The sequence below is a fragment of the Solea senegalensis genome, linkage group LG6, assembly GCF_019176455.1.
Source record: "Solea senegalensis isolate Sse05_10M linkage group LG6, IFAPA_SoseM_1, whole genome shotgun sequence".
Lineage (NCBI taxonomy): Eukaryota > Metazoa > Chordata > Actinopteri > Pleuronectiformes > Soleidae > Solea > Solea senegalensis.
The window spans coordinates 19,397,614-19,425,389 of record NC_058026.1 but is presented as its reverse complement, the minus strand read 5'-3'; the positions used below and the strand labels follow the sequence as shown (position 1 = coordinate 19,425,389).

At 40.0% G+C, this 27,776-nt stretch overlaps 1 protein-coding gene across 1 annotated transcript in view; it reads left to right on the top strand.

Moving 5' to 3' along the window:
• LOC122771069 (protocadherin-18-like) overlaps positions 1-27,776 on the top strand; it is a 132,595-nt gene that overhangs the window by 41,633 nt on the left and 63,186 nt on the right. Inside the window, exons 2-3 of the mRNA XM_044028383.1 lie at positions 11,226-11,340; positions 12,542-12,635. The gene's annotated coding sequence lies outside the window, so the exon portion shown is untranslated. The remainder of the gene's footprint in view (positions 1-11,225; positions 11,341-12,541; positions 12,636-27,776) is intronic.

The following is a 27,776-nucleotide window of genomic DNA, read 5'->3' as shown; positions in this document are numbered from 1 at the left end:
ATAAGAACAATAGCACAGTAATGTGTGGCTGCGGTCTAATTAAGGCCTCAGTCGAATCTTGTTTACGCAGCATAACTTTGACATCATAAAGGATTGCACAGTTACTGAAAATTCTTTATTTTATTTTCGATCAATGAAACAGCTGCACTGTTTTTTTTGGGTTGTTTTTTTTCGGCTGCAGCACAGACTCTTGCCAGTCATAAATCTGAACGCAAAATGTACAGAAAGGCCCTTTAAAACACCATGACGAGGGTTCGTTCTCTCCTGCACCACCAGAATATCGTGCACAGCTGGTTATTAGAGGTAACTGAAGCAAAATTCAAGGTGTTGCCGCACAGTAAAACTGTGTTTCATTTAGATGAATTAGAAGAATTTTAATGGAGTGAGCAGTAACTCGGATGCTGCTTGATGTCCTGGTTCACTCTATAAAATGCTGCGATCATGTGCACCTTAGCAACCGCAATGTAAGCAATATTTGAGAGTTGACACAACAATGTTAATCCCGCGACAGGAAAGGATTGCTGTTGTGTCCAATATTTGTACTTTCTTTATTGGCAATAGTGCAAAACACAGTCAAGTGTTAAGGCAGGGGTGTCAAACATACGGCCCGGGGGCCAGAACTGGCCCGCCAGAGGGTCCAATCCGGCCCACAGGATGAATTTGTTAATCTGATATCTTCCAGATATCTGTGACTAAATGTCTGTGCCTTTTTGGATCCAGTGTGATGTGTAAATAGCACATTTAGGCACAATATTGTTGAAATTGCACTTATATTTCTCAAGAAATGGCATGTTCCTTCATTAAATGTAAAACAAAGGAGAAAAAAAGCAAGGAGTTCTTGTTGTTCATAGGTTATTATGCTATTATGTTACAATTTTTACGGGTCCGGCCCACTTGAGATCAAATTGTGCTGTATGTGGCCCCTGAACAAAAATGAGTTTGACACCCCTGTGTTAAGGTAAAAGCACACTATGTGATTCCTGCCATGAAGGGTTTCTCAATCAACGTAAAAAACAACAGACAAAGTTTGATCAAGTCAGGAAGCAGTGTGTTATTATGGGTCGCCTTATTTGCATATTGTGATCCATTACACACTGGCCAACTAGTAGTACCAAATATCCATCTATTTGAATAGAAATACAGAAGAGAAGAAATGTCTCATATTATATCTTTAAATTTAAATGCACAAACAAAATAAAGAGCATAGTACATGTGTATACAGTATATTGTTGTGGCTGTGTGATATGAGGTTCCTGAATTCTCTCTCATGCCTTTTTTGTTTATTTCCTTTTGCAGCAGCTCATTTGTTCGGGGTTGTTCGGGGTTTCTCATCACTTGCATGCTTTTGGTTTGTCCACACAGTGTGGCTATAAACAGGAAAACAACATGAAGGCAACACAAGCAAACAGGAGGGACTGTGACAGACACAAACGTGGAAACACCAAACAGGACAGGCAAATCATTCAACCTAATTAGAGAGCCCACACACACACACACACACAGACACACCTTTGGTGATTCTGGCCACAGAGTTCATTTAACTTCATCTGTCCACTGCACCTGTTTTCACAAAATGACTTTGGCTCATCCAGATGTGACTTTGGCGGTTTTGGACATGAGGTTGCAGGTCACCACCTCTCCTTCTTTCACTCCTCTATTTCATGTCCAGTACGTGTGTGGTTTCATCTCAAAGTTTTAGGCTGACTTTCAAATGAGAACAATTCCATACCTGCTTTACAAATATGAGTTAATGAGTCAATTAGGGCCTGAGTGTTTTACAAGGAGGCACATGCAACGTCCACTTGGTAATAATAATAATCAGTTAACAGTGCAAATGAATGCAATTAAAGCTCTGAAGCAAAGCCTAAAGCCAATCCGGTGGTTAGGTGTAAAACTGATAAACATAAGGAAGCAAACACGCCTCTTGTAGGTCCTGTGTATTACTACCTTGGGTGAAGTAAAATCAGAAACACCCTACACTTTGATCAAGAAGGACATCCATGCTCTGCTAAACTGGAGGGAACATCATTTCCCTTCGCATCTCCAGTTAAGAGTGAAAAATACGCCGCATTAAAATGTCACATTAGAGCTTGTTTGCGGCTGACTGCTGTTGTCCCGCACGTTTAAGTGCACTCTAACAGCTTATGGGAGCAGCCTGGTCACTAGCGTGTAAAAGGTGTGAACAAGTGCTTTTAACATGCTGACATTGGCTTGGTCCAGAATCTATTTGAAGTGAAGCAGTTGTTTCCCCGACTGCTTTTCTTGTCCTCATCTTTATTTACTGTGTTATATTCCAATCAACACAGCTCAACAAGGACAGGTAACACAACAAGCACACTCACATCCTGTGAGACAGCAGTTCCTCTGGTTGGGGCTGCGGTTTTATATTGGTAGTTATTAAAGTTTCATGTGGTTCTAATGAATGCATTCCAGCCCAAAGCATTCAAAGCGGGTTTTATATCAGGGCCGAGACTGCAGGTTAGAGCTTACATCACTGTTTAATACACTCATAAGACTCATATTACTAAATATGATTATGGAAAAGACTGAGCTTGTGTTCCTTCAGAGGGAAGGATGCTATCTTAATTAAATTTGAAAGGGTACTCTACTGATTTTGCCATGTACTTTGCCAGGAGGGGGGTGGCAGTTTGTTGATCTCATGATGGACAGTAAGAAAAGAAATAAGAATTGATGTTGCAAAATTAATGTGCCTGCATTTGCCTCGATGTAACTGTGCCACTGACAGTTTGATCGAAGGGTCTAAAATAACCTTTCGCTGTAGCCTCAAGCAAAGATGAGGAACAGGATATAGAGGTCTCACTTCTTTGTAGCAGCACAGCCCAGACATTTTTCATGTTCCTCCTCCACTACAACCAACACTGAGTCAAATGACAACACTTAAGGCTGTTGTTAAATTAGATTCCTCACAACCAGAGCCACAAAGGGCAGGTGTGTGGAATGAAACAACAATGGAATTCCTGAGAAAACACCAGTCAGGGTTTGAAACCGAATGTATGCAGTGCAAAAAGGCACAATTATGTAGTTAGTATGTTAGACCGTAATAAAAAAAAAGACTCAGGTTTGTGCATCTATTCCTCTTAAGACACTGCATCGACTTTCAAATTTAAACAGCCTAAATAAAAACCATAACCACTTAATGCCTAAACCTAACTGTTGTCTCAGAAATTAGGTTCTGCCTCATTAGGACCAGATTTTGGTCTCCATGAGGACTAACATACAGACAACATTCTGCATCAATTTACTTACAAGTCCAGCAAGAGGAGTTTTTTTCTTTGGAACTAAGACCAGGCGGCTTCTTACTCTTTGAGTCTATTGCTGCATTCAAGCGGAACTTGTAAACTTGTAATTTGACATGGGGAGTTGTGCACAGGCCATATGGAACTCAGAGCTCTCTTACCACTCAGTACTTTTACCTTTTAAAAAACCTTTACCTTTTACAAGGCCCTGGTAACAACTTCCAGAGTGAGGAGTATGGTGTCACTCTTTGCTCAAGACATCACTTCCTTCCCTCACATCGTCCGAGGCTGAATATTTCATATCTGACCTTTAAGTAAAGAAAAGGAGATAGTAACCTGAGGGTTTAATATAAATAAATGATGAGAATATGAATGGATGTGATATTCTTTAAGTAAACTGCTGTAAAGAATGATAGTAGCAAAAAGCAAATGTCGACAAACTGGAAAAAATGTGTAGTCGTGGTTTGGTTTCAATTATGTTATTTGGTAGTTTTACTGGGTTGGTCTTAAGGTAAACTGTAAAAGTAGTTATATATATACTGAGTGTAGGTCTGATGTGTAAAAATTGAGGAGGTAAAGTGACTTGAGTAGAGGATTTCTGTGGAAAATACTGTAGCTGCATCTGAAGTTGCGCTGACTTGCATATGAACTGTACGTTAGAGAAACACGTTGGAAGTGATAACACACTTGAATTCTAAAACAAACTGGGGTGCTGATGAAAAGAGGCAAAAAAAAACAAAAACCCGACAGTTAATGAAATAATTTATATCCCCTCTTGTTCTGAGTGTGGCTGCCATGCTTTCAAGTTTAAGACTTGATGACGTGAGCGGCTTTGCCACTCAAGTGTGCGTACACAAATGCTCACAATAATCGACTTTAGACGATAAAAGCCTTAATCAAAACCCTACATTCCCACCAGACCATTGTACTCCTCTGCTTCAGGCTGATTGTCTGCCCTAAACCTCAGTTGGCCGCTTTGCTTATCTCAGTCCTAAAGGTTTTCTTCTCTTCCATGTCCCACAGTGCAGGAATGAACTGAAGCAGACAGAGGAACTGCACTTACCTCTTCCTGGCTCTTATTCCTGATGAAAATGAATTTTATTTAAAGTCAGAGGACGCTTTGAACTTTCATTTTAACACATGCACGGGAAAAGGGCTGAACAATTAATCCCATTTAAATCAAAATTGTAGGGTACAGACAACGTAGTTAGTAAATCGCTAATTATATTTGCTCCCTCAGAATTAAATAACACACAAAGAAAATAAGGAATACAAATATTTAAACAATATTAGAAATATGTACATCGGTATGTGCTTTTTAAGCGACATGACTGATATAATGATGATAGAATTAATCCATTCTAGCCTATTGGTTCGGAGTGTTGCGACTCAAATCACAATTGTAACATCTAGCAAAAATAAAAAATAAAACATAATAATTTGATATTTTTAGCCCCTTAGCCCTACATAGAACCATTATGTTTATTTTTATAAGGATTATGATTATGTTTTGGCTGTTACAGTCATCCAGTCAGAATTACAGAAATGGAAAAAGATGTATACCTGCAAAACAGCTGACATCAATCTCTGCTCTAGCCTACATTGTGTTTTTGTTTTTTTTTGTTTTTTTTTTTACCTTCGATGAAATAATACAAAGTTAAAAGACAAAACTGAAGAGGTGCACGTGGTAAACATTATGAGCGGCTAAGCACTGTCAATGTTAGCAGCATGCTCACATTAGCATTTGACTAAAAGCACTGCTGTGCCAAAGTACGACCTCCTGGAGCTGCGAGCATGGCTGTAGGCACTTACGCTTTGTTGTTGCAATTGTGTCATCCTTATCATAGCTGTGCATCCACACCGTGCAGCCCATAATAATCTTTTCCCCATATCACAGTGACACTCTGCGTTTGCTTTGTGTCGACGTGCATATGTGAAAATGGTACACATGTGCGAAACCACACACCGAGCGAGTGGAAACGATCCCTTCATTGTTTGAAAGTGTTAATTTGAGGTGCTGTTGTTCTTGTGCCACCTCTGTTGACACTGACTGTGTAAGCTGTAATTATCTCTCTCTGCTGCCCACGCCATTTACTGCAGAGGGCAATTTAAGTCAGTCTGACTCTGACTCTGATGTGACCCGGTGCACCCGCTGCTTCTGCCCTGCGTCTCCCCTGCCAACACGGGCACGGTGACTGTGAGAGCTTAGGCAGCCGCGCTCACCAGCTCTGTATCCCTGCAGCACAGTGATTGACACGCTGATGCTCAGAGATGTGCACCCACACGCCCTTACCTTATCCTAATTCTAAACCACATTTCTGAAAGGGCGACCCTCTGGTTTGATTAAGCCAAGCTCTGCTTCACAGCTTTCCGAGTCAGACGATCGCCCACACCACACAAAGTGCAGTCTCGTAGGGTTGTAAAGGTATCGTCAGTTTCACAACATCGTGAACACAACAGTGTCTCGATACCACTCTGGACCCGTGACAGTATGGGGCAATGATTTTGTTTCACCCACAGTAAAGTGAGAACTGAACCTCTCTCCACTCGCTACCTCTTCAGATGTACGTACATGAATCTAGGAGAGGGTGACACAGATTCTGAAAGTGTAGAGGTTGCAGTGGGTTTAAAATCTGAAGTGCGGAAGGATTTTATGGCTTGTCATTTATGCGTTTCCATTAGCGATTGTACCAATATAACCCGCCCCAACTTATCCATTTTTTTGGCACCCTTTCCCGTGGGCTACCAGAGCAATGGTACGGTACATTACAGGTGGAGCTAGACCCGCATCAGTCCAATCCAATCCAACTTTATTTGTTAAGCACTTTAAACAAACCACAATGGACCAAAGTGCTGTACAGAATAAATAAAAGGCATAATAATAAAAGGTTCAAAATTAGATAAAACAGCTTAAAATAAATTAGAATCATAAAATACAATAAGAATTAGCAGCATACAATAAAAAACAATAAATTCTATTCAAATTAAAATATGTAAAATAAATAAAACCAAACGTCTCATGAAGTGTCAAAGGCCAAAGAGAAAAGGTGGGTTTTAAGAAGGGATTTAAAAACAGACAAGGACGAGGCCTGTCTTATGTGGAGGGGCAGTCAGCTGATTGTGTTTCTTCAACGGCCGCGGTCTATTCTCATACAAAGTTTGAAGTTTGATGAGACGAACCATTGTCCATTGTGTTTTTGTCTGTTGTGTGTGCGTTCAATGTCGTTTCTTGACTTTACCGTTCCTGTGTAAAGAAATGAAAGGACGAAAAGGTGATAGAGAAACAAGAAGAGTTACCTATGAGGTAGATTATTGCAAGGTCTGATTATGATTTTCATCTTGTTTCTTGATATGACACATTTAAATATTTGATGTTGCATTTGTGAGTAGAGTTGAAACGATTAATCGATTACTAAATTAATCGACAACTATTTTGATAATCGAATAATCGGTTTGAAGCTTCTTTCATTATTAAAACAAGATTTCCGATTGTTTAAGGTTCTTGAATATGAATATTTTCTTCATTTCTTTGCTCTGGATAATAAAGAAATCATTAAAAGTCATTTTTTAAGGTTTTCTGATCGACAGATTGACAGATTAATCGTTTATGAACATAACCGTTAGTTGCAGCTCTAATTGTGAGTTTTTTTTATTATACCATCCCCTCTGTCTTCTGATCATAAGCCTTTGCACTTGCTGTGTGTTCGCACAGTGACGAAGGGGTCACACACATCGTGACCTCTAACTATGAGGAGTCGCTGACTGAAATATCTCATCACGAAACATTTTTGCATGTTGCATTCCATGTGGTGGCTTGAGTAACTGCGGATGTGAAGCAACATTTTTCGCCAGGTGAAAAATGAGATCCGGGTGTCCCTTGCATCGGGGAAACATTGGCAGGTCTCAGGGGCTGCCGATTTGCTGATCACCAGCCAATTAGAGGTGATTAGCCATGACACAATGCCTTAGCGAGCAGTTTATTGGGCTGAACATTGTGTAATGTGAACTCGTATCTTGAGCGATCAGACAAGTGCATGCTGTTGCACGAAGCACCAACAAATGAATCGACAACTTCATGACTGTAGCAGGAAGTCAACCAAATATTCTAACCTGAAACGAAACAGTGCTGTTCCTGTGACAGGGACATCGAATCATTTGATCCTCTTTTTCGACATTTATTTAGTGTTGCGCAAGATTTATGACATTAAAGTTATAAAATAAGAATTGAACTTTGAAGCTGCATCATTGCACAGTGTCAAATACCAGGCAGTTATATTTCTTTAACCCTAAAATCACACTGTGAAGCAGTGACAAGTGTCCTCACTGTGCAAAAAAAAAGAACTTCACATGCCATAAACTTTCTCACATGAAATGAATCCCAAGAAGTCCCACTGTGTATAGAGACCACAGACTCTTTCCTAATGGCATGTTGGCCGGTCACGCTTTGTCTGAATAGGATGACAGGTCTTGGTGCCGTGCACTTTATCACATAGTCAGCGAGGATGACACTGGAGTAGAATTGTGACACACACACACACACACACCACTGTGGCTTGTATAGAAACACTGGTGGCATGCAGATAGGACACTGTGAGAAATTGTAGTTATATTCTTTATGCAAATTAAGCTGTAATGGAGAGTGGCTGCAGATACAGAGGAGTGAGCAGTGTTAAATGGAAGGTTGGGCTACATGCTCTCTATTTTATTTCAGTGTGTGAAATTCAAGTTGCAGCTTAATAGACGTTGATTGTTTTATGTCAGACCTATGACCGACTGTCTCTGACTTTTCTGCAGTTCTCAGTGGACGTGGCTGTCATTTGGTTCTAATACGTTGTCAATTATTGACTGATATGTTTACATGCACACAAAAAAACAGGCAACTGAACAACTAAATCTATTTATTGGCCATGTACGTCTGACTCCACCTCCGCAGTTGACGCTGTTTCTCTCTAGAAGCTACAGAATCCGTTTCACGTTGACATTTGTACGTCACAGAAAGAAGCGAACGGTGAGTTGGATCATGCTGTGGTTCTGTATGTCATCATGTCCTCACTGCTGTTCATGTTAACCCAGATACAAATTAGATGGATCATGGCGAAGAAAGCTGCCGCAGCCGTATGACTTCTGGCAACAGCACTTCAGTTTATATGTCGTCTCCTTCTTACGGTGGCCTGGAAGTGCAAACCTGTATTACAAAACTTGAAACAAATTAACAAAATACAAAACCCTTTTACGACTACCTAAAGAAATTAACAAAAGTTAAAACAAATTTACATTGTTTTAACAGAAACTGTATCCAATCAATGTCTCAGTCCAACAGAAATCCTAAAGTTAGTCCTGTTTTAATCTATTGAATCAAGCGAGCTCTGTTTTTTGGCTTCGTCCGCATGTTGATTCTCAGTTTATTAGATAAATCAACTGAGCACTAGCTCATCATTGTTAGCTTCTGAGTCCAGCTGTGTCCACCGGTGACGTGATTTTTTTTCTGGTTCTAAAAATTCTTTCACTCAATCGTGGATCGTGAGCGTACGTCAAACTCTGTTGGATTTATTTGTGCAATTTGCACACAGATAATACAAAATAAGAAAATATGGGAGATAATATGTGGGATAATAATAACATTTTAATAAAGGGAAAAAAGAAAATGACTTGGTCTGTGTTAAAGAAGTTGGTGTATAAATAAAGACAAATGTCACAGAGGGGAAAGGAAATTAATTGTGATAGTAGATTTTGTACAGCTTTTTCATCTTTGCCTCTGTTTATGCTCCGCAATAATTAAAAAAACAAAAAAAAACATGTTAAAACTGATGGCAGTTATTTGTTTGTTTCGAACATGGATGAGGCTGCTGTGTGTGTGTGTGCGAGTGTGTGTTATATCTCTTTTGTTTTTAATTATTTCTCTGCATTATTCAGACTTCCCTTAGTTTGTTTTGTTGGTCTTGTGTACACGGAAGCTTAATTACATAGTTAATAAACCAACAAATCATATCCCGTGTCCTGTGTGGTCTGCCGAGCTGGGATTTGAAGAAACACAGTCACTGTTTTTATCGTCCCTTACTCACCCCGAGATGATACTTGGTTAAATAATTTACTTGGGATGCATCCATGTGCAGGTAAGAAACTCAGAAATCCTATTAACGAGTCTGGCGAGGGTCTAACACACACAGACGGGAGACAAATAAGAATCCCCGAATTCATCAGCGGAGAGACATTATGCTGCTATACAGGGCACGAGGGCTGACTGAGTGGTTTTATGATGTACAGAGTCAGAATCTCTCCTCGCTGGTTTTAAACACACAAGTAGTTTGCTTTGGTGTTTTGCTGCATAACAAAAGAGGTAACAAGGAGATTAAAGAAGCCTCAGGGTCAATCAACACAGATGCAGATTAAGTTGAGGGGAAAAAATAAACTTGTACAAATCAAATGAGTCTAGAAGCACAATATAAACATGTATTATACACTCCTATGGGAACTGTACCGTATATATCTGAAAAAATGAGAAAGGGACTGAAAGAAAATGTGTAATAACGTGTAATAAATAACTCATTAAATTTGTTAATTTGTGATGAATCTCTAATTAAAGCACATATGTTTGTGTGCGTTTGGATTTCGGATGAACTGTGGTTGCTCTTGCTTAGAAGAACCTCATCTATTGGCCCTTGAGCTTGTTTATGAGTGTAGGCGAGCAGTTTGTGTGCGTGTGTGTGTGGGTGGGTGGTCATGTTCTCATTTCAAAGAGGGAATAACCTTTCATATATTTACGCTTGCTCTTTGTCTCTCCTCTTGCTAATGATTTAATCCACAATCCCAGAAGGTTGGTTTATTCATTATGGAAAAATTTGCCACAATGCACTGTTCCCTTCAATATCACTTGAGAAACTGAGTATTGTGGTTGTTTTTTGTTTTTTTTTATGTCCTAAATGAACCGTGCTTGAGGAAACTTGCAGTAGAATTAGTCACTTGCATGAATTTCCTGGACTCATAAAGTAAGTGGGTGTGTTACACCCCTGAAAACTGTGAAGAATTAATCACAGTGAAAATCGGCACTGCAGTAGAACTTCATAAATAAGAATTTTAAAAAAAAACAGAAAACAGTGAATTCATTAAATGCTTTTTAGCATTTGGACCTTTTCAACATGACAAGTTGTTTTTTTCTTTATTGTTTTTGAGCGCCTTTGTAAACAATCACAGACAGAATATAAAGTTGGTGGTTGAAGTGGCCGTTTTATGCAAGTCTTGTGCATCCATGTAGGTGTAAAATGGGCTGAAGTCTGGCATGCAAATGCACACGCACATCTCTGTTCCTTTGCGTTCCTGCCCAGTCAAATGCCTTTTGACCTGTGGGGAAGATCAAGTGCAACGCACTGTGCTTGGAAAACTGCGGCGTTTGTTATGCACTTGATGCCTAACATTTCCATTTCTCTCAGTCTCGGGTCCATCCGGGAGGATGCAAAAGCTCTTCCTGTTGCGGGCTCGATGCCTAAACTCTGTTTTTTTAATCTATCTCCAAAACCTGCTGCACCGTGGATGCAGTGTTCTCTTGATGGAGAATATCACAATGATATTATTCATATTCAGCCAGGTAGTAATCCTTCCAGCGCTGAGACCAAACCATAAAAAGGACGATGAATTATTGAAGAGCATCAGAGAAATAGGAAACCTTTTCTCTGAATAGGATCAACCTTTTGGGAATGCTTCAAAGAGCATTCAATAGTCTAAAAAAAAAAACATCCCTTTCCCTGCTTTATCCTTGTTGAAAAGCTCTGCCCTGGCTCTGAGAGGGAGAGAGAGCGGCATCACGGCATGAGGGAGGGGGAGAGACTGAAAGCTCACCTATTGTTCAACCTTTATTTGCATGAAATTGTTTACCACCTTTTCATGCTGTTCTCTCTTTTTCACATCCCTGTCCCCTACTGCTCCATTTTTCTCGCTGTCTGATTTTGGTTCTGTCTCTTCTCATTTCAACAGACGCAGATGGCAGTGACTGAAGGAAGATTTGAGGAAAATTAGCTCCAATCGGCGTGTACTCTACATGTGCACAGTGCGGATTTGGAGAGAGTGAGTGTGCGCCGCTCGAGATTAGGTATGTGTAATAATTGCAAAACCTTTAAAGTTCCAGTGGCATTTCCCTTTGTTCCACATCCAAAATTCTAACTCCTTTATATCCATTAGTTTAAAGTTAGAGAATACAGAGGTCAGCTGGGCTGGTGCAAGTCTTAATATGTTGCCGTGGGCTCAAGATGGTCAACACACACTGAACGCAAGCAACTACATTATGATGTTATCACGGCACGTCTCAGCAGCAATGTTCAACCTTGGCTATAGCAAAGACCACACATCCTTAACGTGTATTGTTACGGCGACTTTTAATTATCAGGTGAGATGACCAGTGATGGAACCTCTGAGTGAAGTTGAAAGATTTTATTGAAGATAGGGAGAACTGAGACAATGCCTGACATCTGAACACTGAGGCAGATTCTGGCGAGCAGCGTGCCAGGATATATATATATACATATCTTTATATATGTATGACTGTATATATATATATATATATATATATATATATATATATATATACATGTATATGTATATATATACATGTATATGTATATATATATGTGTATATATGTATATGTATATATATATGTGTATATATATGTACATATATATACATATCTTTATATATGTATGTATAATATACGTATATATATATATATATACATATATACATAGATATATATATGTATATATATATATATATATATACATATCTTTATATATGTATGTATATATATGTATATATATATGTATATACATTATTGCATATTATGTATGTATATATGTTATTTGTTTTATCTACACACACGGTCAAAATTCCACTCCTATCAAATATCCTGGTATATCCTTTGTATATCCTATGTACCTCCAGAAGAAGTTTGCATACCACTGGTGGTACACGTACCACAGTTTGAGCATCTCGTGAGCTGGTGATACAGTCCATGTATCCTCTCAAACAATACGCACATATCATAACTTTAATATTTTTTTGTAGTTTTGCATTGCTTTGTATTTATTTCATTTTTTTTATATTTAAATGAAAGAACATTTCAAGTCTATTTGGTCGATTTCCTTCCATGTGTCTTGTCTCACTTTCTCTCCTCCCTGTTTCACTTGCCGCCCTAATTGTTGTCACCTGTGTCTTGTTATCTCGTCTCCTTTAAAATATACAGAGTCTCTGCGGCCAGTTCATCTTCTTACCTTTGTGCTCCGTGTCTGTGTTACAGGATTCTCCCCTGCCTGCTATGCTATTTTGGATTCAGCTATTCACCCCGGCTTCAGCTCATGCTGTCTTGATTTCAATTGCCCAATTTGCCTGCGGTAAGTGAACTTTTTTTCTCGCCACTTCTGCATTTTGGGTCCTCTTTTTTTGTTAAAACTGAACCGATATGGACCATTTTCATGGCAGACAGTTTGACAGGTCACAGTGGGGAGAGCAGTTCCATTGAGTTCCATTTAGCTATACCGCGGTTTAAGGGAGCATATACAGGCTCGCTGTCACACTGTCCTGACTTACATGAACTGAACAGAGCCATCGTTAATGATATCAGGAACACCGGCGCTTTTCCTGCTGCAACATGTCAAAATGTCTTCATCAGCGCCACACACACACACACACACACACACACACACTCACGGTTGTCCGCATAATATCCGAGGAAGTGTCGAAAACATGCTTTTGCTTTTCAAAACGCAACAACTTTCTGTCCATCTGTCAGTTAGATAGAAAGTTCATTATCACCCTCATTTCTGTTCATTCAACATGAAGCAACTACCAGCTGTCAGTGAGATTAGTTTAGCATAAAGACTGTAAACAGGGGGAAATGCTAGTCTGGCACTGTCAGATGGAAGACAAATCTCTAAGCAAAAAGACAAAATTTGAAGCATTAATACATATTTCTTATTTTTTTCAGTGGTGCACATGGCCAAAAAGGCATTGTTTTTCACTTTTTCAATGGGTGACGTTACGTCTTTACAATGAGCGCGGGCCTACAGATATATGAACAACTATCTGCTGAGCAATGTTTTTTATTCCCTGGCTGAAAATATCTGAACTTTTAATTGCTGTGTGAGTAACGAAACGAGATCATTATACCATTCTACAACATGGAATTGGGGGAGATGCTAATGTTCCACTGACAGGCCAGCAGATAGTCCGAGAGCTGGATCAAGGACTGTGTAGAAAAGCTAGTGTGGCAGACGATAAAATAGAAGATGCCCACTGACTTATTTACATCAATGTGAAATGTATTAAAGTCAACAGCAGTAATGTGGATGCAGTGTGGCAGTCAGTGGTCTGTGAAAGTGCACGACTGCAGCGATCAATATGTGGAGCTTTTTGTATGTGTGATGCAAAGATGAAAGAATAAGCTGCAGCAGCACCGAGGTTTTGGTGCAGAGTGGAGATCATCAGGAGAACCCATGTGTCTTCATTAAGCAGCAGTTAAGTAAGTGGGCACACAGGCCAGATGTTTCCCAGTCAGCTCCATGACACCTCAGCTAGAATCACACAGTATAGTGCGCACAGGAGCCACACCTCTGAACTACCAACATGCTCGCGAAAATCACACAGTGAAGAGGCAACGTGTTTGCAAAACAAAAGTGTCGGCAAACTAGGACAATTCATCGTTCGGTCCACAAGTTCTGCTTCTCAACATAGAAATGGGGCTTGAGGTACGATTGGGCAGGCTGAGTGTGAGGCTCAGGAACAGTGTGTGCATACAGGGCGAGCTGCTGCTGGTACTGGATGAGCAAACAAGTGATCCCAAACACGAGAGATGGCAATTTAGGTTTGAGTGGGCAGGCGAGCAACAAGAGATCATTAAAAAACAAAAAAAAAAAAAACAGTTCAGACTGAAAGAGAAGCTGTGGTTAGAAGCTGTGGTTGAACTGGTCTTTTTCGTACTGGATTGGAGTGATTCATTTCACAAGCACAGTGGCAAGTTACACAGCCCAGCCAGAAACAAGTCCACAGCTGACGCCTGACCCTCATCTTAACCTAACCGCAGTTCACATTTTAGCCCTAAACTTAACCCGTTTCTCAAAAATGAGGTCCTGCCTCATTAGGATCAGGTTGTGGTACCCATGAGGACTATTTAAGGTCAGTGTTTATGCCAGAAAAAGATCCTACAGAGGGAACAAATACAAGTACACACACACACACAGGCATAGGATCCAAACAAAAGAACAAACCCTCAGGTCCATCATTTGCATGGAAGCAGAATAATTAGGCTACGTCTTAACAGCAATATAAGATATTAAAGGAGCATAAACTGGGTATGGTCTGCAGAAATCTCTCCTATTTTTCTTGTTGGGATTTTGTTTTGTTAACCCATACACATCTGCCAGTACAGACAACTTGCCCCCTTGTACTCACCCACTATTCCCTAATTGGTCCCCACAAGACGGATGATGCTGCAGGCTACATTTCCTGAGGCATCTCCTTCAGATCGTGTGATCACCAACTTTGTAAAACACACCAAGCCTTGTACGCTTAACACACTTAAACGAAATGTGCAAACGTGCATTTACTCCTTAAAAGCGTCACCGAACCCGTCAACTTAAAGCAGAGCGACGGCAGATGAAGAGAGTGAGACGTGGGGGAAGTCGTGGGACTGCGGAGATGGAGAAAGGTTGAGACAGAGATGGATGGAGTGGGCAAAAGAGATGTTCATTTCTATCCGTCCTCACTTTAGACATGTATCTGTATTTATATCATTCCGTGTCAGTCTTCATCTGGACTCAAATGCTGCCCTTGAGTCCTTTTTTTCGCTCACTTACACTGATGGATTTTAGGGAAGAAAAGAGGAAGACAGCAGGGCTCAGTGGTGTGACCTTCTCTGGAGGGATGTTTTCTGTCGGCATCAATTACTGCGTGGCCCCTGCAAGACCACCATACACACCCACCCACACACACACACACATACAAGCGTATGCAAGTATAGCACATATGCACTTACATCTATATGCATGGAAAAATGAACTCGCCTGCAATAATTTACACCTGGATCACCTGCTGCAGAGCGGTGAGCTTCTCTCTCCTTGCCAAGTTCGGGAGATAAAGGAAGTGAGAGGAGTGGGGGAGTAGGAGGGGGAGACAAAAAAAAGGGGAGGGCGGAGAATGCTTTTGTCTTGTCAGCAGAAACATTGTTTTATGGATGCAGTGTTTGCAGTGGTGTTGCCATATTGTGTGCTGGTGTCTGCAAAGGTGTTTTTGTTTGGGCATATTTGGCCTTAACTGTCCACAGGGATGAATTAAACCTGTCAAAGTTTTTGTGTGCATGTTGTGTGGTGACTTATTAGGCCCATCTATGGACACGTTGACTGTTTGTTTTAAGCCTGCCTGCAGGGCTTATGCATTCTGCATGAGAGTGCTGCGCTTTATGTGTCAAACCCATTTGTTTGCCCAAATGCTGAGGGGAGGCGCAGACACTCGGCGGACCTTTTTGTTTGCCTGACGTTCACCCCCGTGCGCACGCTTGTTAAGACATAGGCACACACAGAGAGGAGACATGGCACGTGCACAAACATGCGATCACTCACTCTTTGAACACCACACTTCACTCTCTCAAGCAGTCAAACTGTCAACTTACATGAGGTTACATGCATCACTATCTAAAATCAAAGGAGAGACAGTCTTCACAAACAGTCGGTTTGTTGTTGTGTTCTTGAGTTCTTTCAAATCCAGTCAGTGAGTCTGGATATAACTGAGTTATTCTCCACTTTACAAACCATTATTTACATGTTCTTTGTCTCCAGGATTATGTGGCCATAATATTTAGAATGATAAGTAATTGCTGTAGTGGAGAGTATGTGACTATATTTAGTTGATGCAATATTGCCCTGGCTGCTCACAAGAAATGCCTGTGGGTATTATTGTACTTCCATTTTGAGCATATCTTAGAATATGACGTTACGTGCTTAGCAGGTCATAATGTTTAGCATGTAGAATTATATAGAGTAGTCGTAATTATTGTTGCGTTCAAGTCGGTGTTCATTTTGTCGACGGAAACTATCAATTACCCTTTTTCACAGACGATAATGAGACGTTAAGTAAATAAAAATCAAGTTGACATGACAAAAACTATGACAAATCTACTGACACTTGCGAGATCCAGTCAGACTAATAATTCTGTGACGTTACAGAGGTTAGGTTGATCTTAAAAAAACACCAATACTGATAATTATGGATTTTAATCCCAATTGACATGTTGAAGATAATAAGTGTCATGTTTCACTGTCTTCAAATTGAAACAAACATGTAACAAAATGAATAATTGTATTTGATTGTCAAGACAGATACAACTGTTTCGTATGGAAACAGTTGTATCTGTCTATATAATAATAACACATTAATAGCTTCTCTGACTCTCAGATGACTAAAATATAGCTAAAACTAAATGGCATTTGAGTCACTCTAACTAAAACTAGATCAAATTTGCTGTCAAAATCAATCAAAAATGATCAGAACAGCAAACCACCACCATGTGCCAACTCCCTGTTTAGTCTGTGTTACTCATCATGTCTGTATTGGATCAGTGTCCCTTTGGCTTCCACTTGCTATGCAGAATGTTGTATTTTATCAGCCACAGTGTCATTTGTTCTGGCTCTTCTGTAGCAGCTTAGTTTCCTCTGTTGGTGAACACACTTTGCAGGTTATCCTTCACAATGTTTTTTTTTTTTCTTTCTTGCTTTTTTTTGTTTTGCTGTGTAACTAGTAACTGGTATTGAGGCCACACCGGAACTCCTGAGAATAGTGACCTCAGCCATTACACTGTTACTGTTTTTATTAGTGTAAGGACCTTTACATTACAGCTACTTAGCACTTAAAGGGTTTATTTTATGCTGTGTTTTATTGAGAGAATGGGGCACCATCACTGCTGCTGCAAGCTGTCCATGGTGCTACAGGGAAGTCGGTTGCTGACTGTTAGTATACACTAGTATAAACTTATATAGTGTATATTCTGTATAGTTATACATTAAAGGCTTTAACAGTATGCATTTATTCACTGTTTCTTTCAAGTTTAATGTTTAAAAAGTAAGACAATTTCATTCGGAATCATTACGAACTCAGTATGCGTGATGATTTGACTTAGTATGTCTGATGGCCTTTACACAAGCTAACAAATCTACAGTGAAACCACTTTATTTAAAAAAATGTTTTTAAAGGCCTGAAATGGAAACCGACAGATTGTGCAGCTCTCAAGTTTTACATAAACAAACTCCTGTGTTGGAGAAAATAAAATGTGTTTTTTTTAATGTTATATAATCCTCCTCCTCATCCACTCCAGATATTCATTAAGCAGAGAACGAGCACTCAGGTTACTGAAGGAAGCATGAGAGGAAACTGCCAGGAGAGGTTGTTTTGAGTTGGTCGTTAGAAGCGTCATGAATCATACAGTTATTTGCCCAAAGAGTGAACTTTATACATCCGCGAAAATGAATGCTTACTCCTCTTTCACTGTCATGAGAAACTGTGGCAATCAAGTGTGAATATGTATTTTCATTTATATTTGTTTTTCTTCCTCAGTTTCTCTTGACTCTTGATTACGGGAGGTTTTCAAAATCACAGTCTGCGCATTTCAGGTTGCCTTTGTAACAATGGGTCACAGTCAACAGAGGAAAACCTCTGCATTTTAGACCGTGAAAAACTCATCTTTTTCTTTCAAGATGATTAATGAGCATTGCATTTGTCAAGTGTGATAAAACAAATAACTAAATACAGATAGTATCACTTGGCAGGAGGGATGTTCTTCATTATTGTAGCAAATCACTGTGGAGTGATTAGTCATGTGATAATGTCTTGAAGAAGTAACATTTAACCATGCTTAACCATCCCCTGAATACAACTTAATGGCTGCTATACATAATATGTATCTGCTATACATACATCTCTTGTGTACGTCCTCATTCATCCAATAAGAACAGTATTCAATTTGTCTCATTATTATCTTATTGATGTCAGGGGTACATTTCTGCAAAAGACAGCTGTAAATTGATCATTTGAAATTTGCTGTATTTCAAGTATGTGGTTTAGTTGTTTTCAAGTGTACACTTTTGATATTTAATTTAAAATAATCTGTGTTGAAATTGGGATTCTTGGGCCAGTCTCCATTTGTTGACATGCTCATTTGGACTCATTTGATGGTATTTGCAAACACATGTTGTGACAGATATCGCAAACACCCACAGACACGACTGACTATTTGCAGAGCTTTTTCTCTCTTATGTGGAGATGTTGGCCCTTTAAGCCAGGGTCGCTTATGCTGAAGATGTTGGTCACACCGCAGATGAGTGTGAAAATATATTTGAGTGAACCGTATCGCCACATGAAAGCGAGCAAGCCCAAATTAGAAATGCGTTGGGGATATTTCTCTGTCAGGTTTGGAGAGGGAAGATGAAGGTGAAAGGTGCCTCGAGTTTTAAAATGTGGGGGTAAAAGTTTGAAACATCCAGAGACGACAAGTCAGAGACGAGGCTGAGCATAGTCACAGGATCCACGTGCAGGCAGGGAACTTGTTTGAACTAGGGAGCGATACCACTTAATACAATAAGAGTAAGTTTTTTACTAAATTAGTTATTGTTCTTTTGCTTTTCTCCTGTTTAAGTATCTCACATGATCAGTGCTGCGTAGCCTCCCTACCTCAAATTCAATCATATGACATATGGCGCGCATCTTTCTTTCCAGCCTGTGCTAAATGAAGCATTTATGGGTTATTTAAGGAGCCTGATTTACAGACTGTGTATATAAAAATGGACATAGGCTGGAAATTTACAGACAGCACCTGTAACCAGGCTCCTATTGGACCTAGCAGCTGTCAATCCAATCGCACTAGATTCCGCTCATACATGTTGTTCTTTACCTTCGGTTTTCCTCTAATATAACTTGTAAAATTGAGATCATGTGCCACTGAAAAAGACCTGAAACTTGCATTTGAGACCACAAACTCTTAAGAAAATCCATTATCGTACATGGTCAATGACTGTACATAAAGCTTTTGTCTCTTTTTAAATATCTGATCCATTTATTTTGAAGCAGTATCGAACCAATACTGATACTGCATATTGTATCCACTCATCACAAGTCACAGGATCCATGTGCAGGTGGGAACATCGTGCAGATGACATCTGTGGAATAGCTTTTGCCCACAGTGTGTAGGTGGGAGCCACACAGTTGTATTTCCAAATGAATGTGCTCAGCATCTATTATCCTGCCAGTATTTGCGTTCCTACCTTAATTTATTAGGACTTTAGTGAGAGTAAAGGGTATGTTTCTTCTCATGACCTGCTGGTTTGACTGCCTTTTCACTCAGCCTGTGAAAGGGTTTGGAGATGTGTACAGGTGCCGACACATGTGCCAAAACTCTCTTCTGCCCCCATGACACCACGGCACACTGGTCTCGCCGGGTGAATCATTTTGTTATTCAATCAGCATACATTCCCTTTTCATGTCCACCTCTTGTATCCTCTCCTGACGCCTTCATGCTGCGACACAGGCTGCACTGTGTGGATGCTCACAGCAACATGGACTCTGGATTGATTCCTTTGCATCAAAAGGCATGACTCCACATCTAAAAGTCCTTTCATCTGAATACTGAACACAAAGGTGGGGATTGGGGAATATCTCATATTTTACTGCTTGTGTGTCTACGTATGGGTGCGGCGGGTGTGAGCGCAAACAGTGTGAGGCCAGATCCGGCTGTGATTAAGCTACACTGTCCCGCAGTGCCGTTATTTAATTTCAGTGGATGCTGCAGATGTGCGTTATCCGTCACAGCTTTCGTGGCAGTATAGCTTCACACTTTTTTTTTTACCACAGAAAATCCTATTTCATTGCCAAGTCTGCTTGTGTCTTCACCTGGGAGTTGTGTGCATCACCCCCTCTCTCCTGTCGACTGTAACACTCTGTCCCTCTCTCCTTGCCGCGGGTCCCTCCACATGCTGCAGGTATAGCCAACACACCCTGGGGACTAACACGCCCAAACCCAACCATCTGTCACCCATATGCAAGCTCCATGTATGCTTGCACATGTGTGTCAAGTTGGGAGGGGGGATTAAATGCTATAAGCTTTACACATTAAAAACTAAATTGTGTATATTCAGCATTTTATGCAGTGTACATACATAAACATATTCAGCTTAAAGCTGTTGCTACTTTTCAAAGTGTGCTTATGAGTGTAAATTGATTGTAAAATCAAATGGTAATTGATTGGACAGCCTAAACAAAGCCTTTAACTTTAGCTTTAGGCTTAATCCAAACCACTAACCTTTGTCTAACCTCAATTCAAATCTTGAGTCTAAACAACCAGTACTTCACAAATTAGTTTCTGCCTTATTAGGACCAGGTTTTGGTCCCCATGAGGACTGGTGTTATGGTCCTAAAGACCCACATATTGGTGTCAGTGGCATAATAATTGTTTATGAAAGGGACATTAAATACTGTCATTCATACACGACAGCCGCTCAGCACTGGCTGTTAAAGGCTAGATTACACACTTATTAACAATGATAAAACAGGGACCACTGCACAGCATTACTTGCAAACCACACTGTGCACATTGGTGATACAATGTAAAGTACTGCATGGCATACTCTTCCTGGACTTCTTTTCACATGCAGAGCTAAAAGCTTTTCTGCTTCTCCAAAAAGAACTCTAGTTTGAGGTTCTCACCTCTTGTTCTGTCCTACAAGGAGCAGTTTTTTAAAAAAAACATTGTCCCACCAACTAGAGCTGGATTTCCGGTCAGCCCGGGTTTAACAGTGTAGGGAAACATAGAGGCTGTGTGTCCAGTTCTGCAGACGGCATTACATCTGCTGCGTCTTGGACTGTCTTCTCCGAGCGCCCCCTGCGCCCCTACTTCCACATGGCCATGTGGACATCCAGGGCTTAGATCTGGATACCAACCCTGCGGCCACTCAGCTGCAGGGTGTCCACTCTGGGGGCAGAGAGAGCATTGAGCATGCATTGAGCATGCAAGTACATTCATCTTCACCTCCCATGTGTGTGGCTATTCGGATCTGTGTTCCGACATGCTCATCTGCATCATGTTGCCCCCAGGAAGAGCTTTGAGCCTTTGGGAACAAGTTCAGGGAAGCTTCGGGGAATGAGTATGCAAAGCTTGTCAGATGGATTTGTGTCCATCACAGCTGCGTTTGGCCCCCGAGGCCGTGACAGAAGATCAAAACAGAATTTCTACAAAGGAGCAGCAGAGAGAGTCCAACTAACCCACTTCTTAAGTGGAACAGTGACAGAGATGGGGGTTGGTGGGTGGGAACTGTGTGACATTCTATGGCATCGTTATTATTGTTTTTACTGTATTGTATAGGATTATTTTATGATATGGTGCGTATGCTTTATTCATACTTGTAACGGTCAGCCTATAGAAAAGTCTACAATCAAGTAAACCTCCGGAACTGTATCTATGCCTTTGATTGGCCTCTGCACCAGCTTCATTTACGCTTTATGATTTGCAATCATGACATAGTTGACTCCAACAATTGTAAAGCAATACACAGGGATGACTACACTATGAAAGGAAGTAATGCTGTAAACAAATTATATAGTTCAAGGCCAAAACTATTCCCCTGAGAGTGTGTGTGTGTGTGTGTGCGTGCATGCGTGTCAACAAATGACAAATGGCTTTTCCTCCCATGTGTTCTACTTCTCTCTCGCCATTTCTCTTCTCCCCATTTTCCTCACTAATCATCATATTTTTTTTTCTCTCCCGTATTTGTACGTCCTTATCAGTAAAATGAGAAGCGTCAGTGATGAAATAAAGTTTGCACGGCGTGAAAGAGAAACCGCGTGCTGTCTGCTCGTAAACACATGACACTGTACTCCCACTGAAATTGTGTTGTACCGAGTAAGAAGTCTAGTGTGTGTGTGTGTGCGTGTGTGACAAGAGGATGAGAGAAGAGAGACACAACAGTTGCATCATGGTTGTAACGTCGGAGGCATTCATGATTTATTTACGCATCTTATTTGCTACTGGTGTGGAGATGTTTTTGCTAACTGAGAGAAAGAAATACGTGACTGCAGGGAATACAGCATGGATGGAGACGAAATGATAAATTAATCAATATCGCATGTCAATGAATTTGGCTGTCATCGTGTGCATGTGTGAAGAAATTGTATTTTTTATTGAGAAGTAAATTTATTTTGTGTCTTAGAGGGAGAGAGAGAGAGAGAGTTTATTACCTGACCAATAAAAACAAAGCTTCAGCCTGCACTCCGTTAGCTTAGCTTAGCTTAACATAGACTGGAATCAGGTGAACCAGTTTGACTTTGACAAAATATGTACTCTTATAACTCTAATAACACTTTTATAAACAGATTTTGTTTAAAAATCAATTAAAAACTTGACATTGACATTGTTTTTTTGTCATGCTTATAGGAAATTATGTCCAACAGGCTTAAGTGACACATTATTTAGCGGTACAGACCACTATGCCAGAGTAGAACATAAATTGCAAATAACACTCAACAAAAACAACCCTCCTTATAGACATTAACATTTAACAACCACTACATTCTGTCATCATCATTGCACCAGAGCATCTCCATATTTCTCTCGAATGAAATTAAATCATGCTAAATAGTGTATAGCACCAAATCACAACATACAGAAAAGCATGTGCCTCTATTTTGCCTAATCCTCTTAATTCCCACAACCTATTTTCCTCCTAAACATACTTAAATCAGCCAACTTCAGGGCGAGGGAGAATGATTCCTGTTCTACCTGAGCAATAACTTAAGATTCAGCGCAGTAATTGTGCTTCATTTGAATATAGGTTTGTATGTTTGGTTTTGACAAAATGTTTTTCCCCCTTCAAATCTCACCAGTGATTTACTCTAGCACTAATTGTGTTCCTGCTGCATCATGCATTATTATGATTATGCTCTAAATCAACATCCTCAAGAATCATTCTTCAATCCGTGGAGAATTGTGTGATTTACTTCAAGGGTAAATCTTCTTATTCACTCGGTTTTCTGACACATTAAGCGTATAATTTCACTTTATGCTTTATTGACACATACAGCCCTACTCGGTCTGCTATTTTACACTCTCCACATGCCTGAAGTGTAATATAATATGTAAGGAAACACATGCATCATAAAGCAGGGAGTAGGTGCAATACTATTTTTACCCTTGAAGATGTACTAATTAAACATGTGAAGTGTATAAGTACTGGTAGAAATGTTTGACTCAAGCTCTTTCCTCTTTCGTTCTTTAAAGTTCTTGCTCTTAGCTTGCTGCTAACTCCTGTTTTATGTATTTGCTGTGTTACTGTGTGAATCGTCTTATGTAGCGTTCAACGAGGAAGCGAAAAAGGCTGAAAGAATTTCTCAAAATGTCAAACTCCTCCGTTAAATGATGCATAATAACAATGTGGAAAGTGCTGTAGATGTACAGTGCAGGAGAGATACTGTAGATTCGTATCAGCAATTATGTGTGCAAATGAATGGCAGAACACAGCGATGAGGCACAAACTGAAGCGGTACCTTCATTGCCTCCAGTGCTTCACCACACGCTGTATACCGTATTAATGGTGCCCTTTTCTCTGCAGCGCAGTAACAGCCAGGCCCACTGTGCTTTCAGCTTTTAATTGCATGACTCACAGCAGCTTAACAGGCAAAGTGTGGGAGAACACACACCAGGTATGCTGCACGGGTTCATTATCTTTCAAGCAGGATTGGATCAACATTGTTTAGAATGGAAATGGTTTATGGGCTGTAGAGGCAGTGTTCTCGAAATAGTTCACTCGGAGAAATTTCACCCAGCGATTCGCAGGATAGCGGCGTATCCATGGCAATTAAGCAAAAGCATCCCTTTAGTTTGTCTATATTGATGTGTGAACTTTTCCGGGAATGTTCTGAATTGACAAATATTGACTCCCACATTTGTGCTCATCGCTACTCCACAGCTAAATGATAGTAACACAGAAATAGCTCCCTGAAGATGGAAGTCAAACTCATTTAGATAGCACGAAAGTACAAAAAGTGCGAGTTCACCTTTGTTTTATTGATTAACCCACTGATACGAGACACCCTCTTTACTCAATTGTCTTTGTGAATAGAGGGATAACTTTAGCAGCACATTTTGTGAGACTCTGTTCCTACATTGACACACTAATATTACCTTTTGAAATCTATTTTAATGGTATTGGTTGTTTTTCGTCATATAAACGAGACAGCACATTTAGTCACTTAGTCAGGTGATCATTTCTGTTGAAATCCAGTCTCAGTATAGGCAGCTGCACATGTATCACACCATTTACACTTCATCAAATCATTCAGGTGAACGTCCTTGCCTTCCTTTGAGATCCTTTCTTTATAAAGTGAAGTTGAAGTAAACATATCCAAGAGTTTGAAGGCTTTACAGTCTCTGCCACAGTAGCTACCGGTGTTTTAAAGGAGAATACATGTACGCCGGTTAGTCATCTTATATATATCTTCTGTATTTACTTCTACATCGACATTTCCAGTGCCAGTAGAGTTTGCTGATAGCCTTGAAACCAGAACAGTTCATTCCCTCTCACAGATGGGTCTGGTTTGGAACGCTCTCATTCAGACTGATATTTATTGATTGTGTTTGATATGATGGCAGGAGAGCCGCTCACTGTCGAACTTGAATTTCAGAACTGGATCTTCATCTGGCAAATATTTTGGAAGTGAGAAGCCATCTTACATTGGCAGTGACCTGTGAGTGACCAATCACATTTGTTGTACAAATCCATTTTCTGTAAAAAAAAACAACAAATTCCATCATAACTCTACATTCATGAGAAAACAGTATATTGAGTATAATCCAGAATATACCACATTAAATACTGCACATCTTTATATGCATACAACAAGAGACCATACTAAATGTACAATAAAGATGACATTAGATATAAGCAAAATATTGTTTATTTTTATCAACAAATCATTTAACACTGTAAAATAAAATAAATATCAAAAAACAAAGGATCATTTTGTTCTGCTCTGTGCTTTAGTCCTTTTTCAGATCCAGTTTCAAGATGCTTCTATGATTGTTTGCTCTCAGAAACTCCAAGTTGTTCCTGCGGTTGCTGCTCTCTATAGCCATGGAATACAATTTCAGGGATTAAAGGAATGTAAGACACAGATTTGATCACAAACGACACATGCAGCTCGTGTTGAGGTGATGCTACACCAATCGACATGTGATATCATTTTCTGAACTGTAATCAATGCCTCCTCCAGAGGCATCTACAGCATGTCCGAGAGTGGAATTAGGCAGACCGAAGTCCAGTTACGAGAGGAGAATGTAAATGTGATACGAGTCTAAGTGTGTGTATGAGAGCGAGAACGGGAGAGTGCGCGTGTGTGTGTGAGACACATGATCCAGGTGATAGATGAGCATAATCTCTGCTGTTGAAACAAGAGTGCTTGCATCAGACATAGATTAATGGGGCTGTTGACTGGCTGAAGTGGCTTGTTATAGTAGTAACCAGCTTCAGTCTACCCTTGATCTCTTTTAGTGCTCTTTTTAAAATGGCCACTGAGCTGCCACTCCGAAAACCAGCCAAGCATCGAGACACAGCCCCTCACCGTGTCAATCAATCAAAGCTCACGTACGTTTCCCGCACATGTACTTGTTAAACTAAGCTCGCGCTGTGATACGCAGGAGTAAGCCATGTTCCTTCATGACTGGTGTCGCTTTTTTTTTATTTTTTTTTATTTAGTTACGTCGGGAAACTTCTAAATGAGACGGATTTCTGAAGTCGCAGGTTAACGACAGCAGTCTAAATTAAACTACATCCTCTCTGCGTCGCTCTGCCAAGTTTGAGGGGGCTGTTTTGATGCGGCAGCCAATTATGCGTGAACGCAATTACAGCAGCACAGTGCTCAAGATATCTGTGTGGCTGTGAAGGGCAGGACCGTCGTCTTCTCTCTTGAACATCACCAACCTCCTTCCTGGAGCTATGGAACAGTCCGAGTCGACTCACCTCAACAGGGAATTGTCCAAAGAAGGAACAGAGCATATCAGCCAATACTAGCATATTCTTCTCATTAGTTTATCGTCCTACAATGTTCTTCTGGGGAAATGTTGCCAGCTGCATATGGTGATCTAGTCCACTGACACGCCTTGACGTGCTCCTCACAAAAACAGAACTTTCTTTGCACAAAGATGCAGGAGACACAGTAGAAGGATGACCAGCCGGGTAATGGGCGTAAAGGTCCGTAAAGTGAAAGGAAGTTATATGTAGCAAGGTCAATAATGGTTTGTTTCAAGTGAAAAGCAAGTCACTTACAATGGCAACCAACAAATAGCGAGGAACAATGCAGGTGACCAAAAAAAAGATATATTATATATAGATATATTAAATAATGGCTCATTTAATCAGGTAAATGTCATTGAAGCATTTTTCAAGAGAGACCTGGCTTACTTGGTCCCGTCCTTAACATTACGTGAATACAAAAGTCTTCATGATTTTCCACTCTGTGCACTGGCGAGATCATTAAATAACCCAAAGAAATCTCTTGTTGCAGGTGTGATGTGCAAATGGCACGATAACTTATCACAAGACTGCAAACAATAGAAGTTTTACTTTCTCATGTTTCCCTGGTCAAGGTCAGGAGATTCAGAGACTAAAGTCTTTGAAACACATACTTACAGACACTTACCTGTGTGAATATTATTTTATACAGTTTAGGTTGAATGTCAAATATTCAAACGTTTTAGAGGCTTGAGTTTGTGGCTTGTGTCATCCTTGAAAAGTCTTTTCAATCAGCATTAGGAGCTTGTTAATTTCTCCACAAAACCAACCGTGATTCTTGACTTTTTAATTTAAAAAGAAAACCTTGATACACTAACTACCATGCCATTCAGTAAGATAAGTAGTTTGAGTTCTCAAAAATAGTTTTACTGCAAAAAGTAATTAATTAGAAAATATCAATAAATCCCTGCTGATGTTTAGTTGTATTTGTGTGGAGTTATTTCAATGTTAAAAACTAATTTCAATTAGATTTGGTTATTAAAATTTCTATAATGGACTGCAGATTTTGCATTTTGACTTCTTCTTTGTATTAATCGTACATTTAAAATTACTGCAATTTCCCAACCTTGAATGTAAACCGTCATGAGAAAGTGAGTAGACTTTTTTTGAGTATACAAACGCCAATGAGGACAAACTTGTCAACCAGAGGGAAATCTTTCACAACTGTGATGAGACACAGAGCCCAGCTTTAGCTCCTTTGGATAAAAGCCATAGTTTGTGTCTTTGCCAGTTCCACCATGGCTGCTCAGTGTGCAGACCTCTTCAAAAATATCATTTTCTGTAAATAGGCCTTGAAGCGAACGTCACCACCTTGCAGCCTTGTCAGCAGAAAGACAAGGAAATGTTTGATTTCCACAAAAAGCGTTTGACCTAAATGCAGTGCAGTAGTACACCAGACTGAACTCATTCCCAAGAGACTATCCTGTCGTTTTTTTT